This window comes from Capra hircus, chromosome 8 (assembly GCF_001704415.2).
Source record: "Capra hircus breed San Clemente chromosome 8, ASM170441v1, whole genome shotgun sequence".
Classification (NCBI taxonomy): Eukaryota; Metazoa; Chordata; class Mammalia; order Artiodactyla; family Bovidae; genus Capra; species Capra hircus.
This window is the reverse complement of record NC_030815.1, coordinates 11680979-11683642: the sequence shown is the minus strand read 5'-3', so window position 1 is coordinate 11683642 and position 2664 is coordinate 11680979. Positions and strand designations below refer to the sequence as shown.

At 45.4% G+C, this 2664-nt stretch overlaps 1 pseudogene across 1 annotated transcript; it reads right to left on the bottom strand.

Moving 5' to 3' along the window:
• On the bottom strand, positions 1691 to 2263 carry LOC102184340 (annotated as a pseudogene). Its single transcript, XR_001295946.2, has one exon. The product of XR_001295946.2 is annotated as a Golgi-associated plant pathogenesis-related protein 1 pseudogene (transcript).

Sequence of the window (2664 nt, the reverse complement as noted above, 5' to 3'; positions counted from 1 at the left end):
TGAAATAAAAGTAGTCATGGGAAAAGGAGGTCCTGGCAGCTCCAAAGACCTTCTTCAGCCCTCCTATCACGACTCCTTGTCAGGTTACTCTCTAAGCTCCTCCTGGAATGTATATAAGCCACCATCTCTCTCTCTCTCTCTCTCTCTCTCTCTCTCTTTTTTTTTTTTTTTTTTTTTTTTTTGGCTGTATCAGGTCTTAGTTGAGGCACACAGGATCTTCATTGCATCATGTGGAATCTTCAGTGTAGCACACACACTCTCTTGTTGCAGCCTGCAGGCTCAGTAGTTGCAGTGCACAGGTTTAGGTACTATGTGGCATATGCGATCTTAGTTCCCTGGCCAAGGATCACATTTCCTGATTGCAAGGTGGATTTTTTACCACTGGACCTCCAAGGAAGTCCCAAGCCACCAGCTCTTGACTTTAGAAGTGATCCATCTTGGCCTCTAAATTCAAACTCACATTAGCATTGAAATTGAACGGGGACAACAATTGCAGCAACATGGGTGCAACTAGAGATTATTATACTAAGTGAAATATGTCAGAAAGAGGAAGAAAATTACCATATGCTATCACTTGTATGTGGACTCTAAAATATGGCACAAATGAACCTACCTACAAAACAGAAGCAGACTCTCAGACATAGAGAACAGAGTTGTGGTTGCTAAGGGGGAGGGAGGAAGGGAGAAGGATGGACTGGGAATCTGGAGTTGGTAGATGCAAACTAGTACATTTAGAATGGATAAACAACAAGGTCCTACTGTATAGCACAGGGAACTATATTCAATATCCTGTGATAAACCATGATGGAAAAATATAAATAAATAAATTGAAATGTTTGCAAAAAAGAAAGAAAGTGAATGGGGCCAAAACAAATCATCCCCTGATGTGACCTGCATGAGGCTTGTTCCTGAGAGCAGTGTTGGTCTCTACAAAATGGCATGATGGTGGGCCTGTCATGGGCAGCAAGGAGCTAGTGAAGTAGGCAATATGACTGGAGACTATTTACTTCCCATATATGTCCACTTAGCAGAACGCATGGAGAAGGCAATGGCACCCCACTCCAGTACTCTTGCCTGGAAAATCCCATGGATGGAGGAGCCTGGTAGGCTGCAGTCCATGGGGTTCCTAAGAGTGGGACAAAACTGAGCGACTTCACTTTCACTTTTCACTTTCCTGCATTGGAGAAGGAAATGGCAACCCACTCCAGTGTTCTTGCCTGAAGAATCCCAGGGACGGGGAAGCCTGGTGGGCTGCCATCTATGGGGTCGCATAGAGTTGGACACAACTGACATGACTTAGCAGCAGCAGCAGCATAATGCATCCTCAGGTGGATCCCACTGTACAGAGAAAGGATTGGGGAAAGGATGGCCAATCTACAATTTGGGAAAGGATGAGCAATCTTTGAAAAGTCACTGGAAGGCCCATAGGCTTGGGATTGCATAAAGCCTCCTTCCTTTTTTTTTTTTTTTTTTTTTTTGCTTTAAAAAATTTTTTTCAAGTTTAAAAATTTGAGTTTTTCCCCTCAAAGTCCAAATAATTGCAGCCTAGGGAATCATCGAGATAAAGGCTTTGTATGCTCATTTCTTTGATGAGAATGATTCCATGCACAGCTGTCTAACCAAGTGTGTGTGCAAGAGACTCAGCATCACACACACCCACAGGGACAGACACACAGCTGAGTTTTGTTGTTCTAGGCACTTCATATCCAGGTTCTTAAGTCTGCCACCTTCCCATTCCACTGGACAAATTACTTCTTTGGAGGCAGGACATTTTCCTCAAAGAAGCCCTGGTTGATGACATTCCCTGTTGGGAAGTATCTGGCCACCACAAAAGAGGACCGGTCACTTGCAGACGCCTTCCCCACTCCCATCTTCTTTATATTCTTCCATACCATGGCTGTGAAGTGTCCTGTCCCAGAGGTGAAGCCAGGCTGCTGAAAGTTGTAGTTCTTGATTTCACTGTACCATCTATCAGCCACCTCCTTTCCTGTCTGATCGTAGGATGCCCATGCCAAGTTCTCACCACACTGGCCACAACTGGACTCTGGGCTGTGCTTGAGGATCCTCGTGCTGGCCAGGGCCTCTGAATACTGCTGAGCCTCCCGGTTGAGCTTCTTGCAGAGCTTCAGTGGGGGGACACCATGCTGCTTCCAGTACTCATTGTGGGCCTTCAGGACCTCGTCGTTAAACTGCTTGGAGGCTGATTTGCCCATGGCAGGCTCAGCGCACTGCTCCACTCCCAGTGCACTACACTGCACTGCCTCCCTGCTCGGCGCCCTTCAGAGCTGAGGAGGAGGCCCAATGGCTACAGCCCCTCCTGCCTCCTTCCTTAAGTAGATAACAAATTAAAATCAAGAACCATGAGTAAGAGACATATAATAAGGAATGTTAAAAAAGGGAAGAGAGCTGTGAGTATTGCTACCAGAACAGTAATCACCAGCCAGAACATAGAGGGGACTGAGGACAGGATGAGCTGAAGATTCCCTGAAGCAAGATGGGAAATATCTACTGGCACAACCTTCCCACCCTGGGGAAGGTATTCTACTCTGGGAATCTGGAAAGACTATGAAGCATGGTTACCAAATCAATAGAAATTCCAACATTTGTGAATGGTGTTAGAAAGTATTCTACTTTCATTCTTTTACAAATGGTTAACCAGTTTTC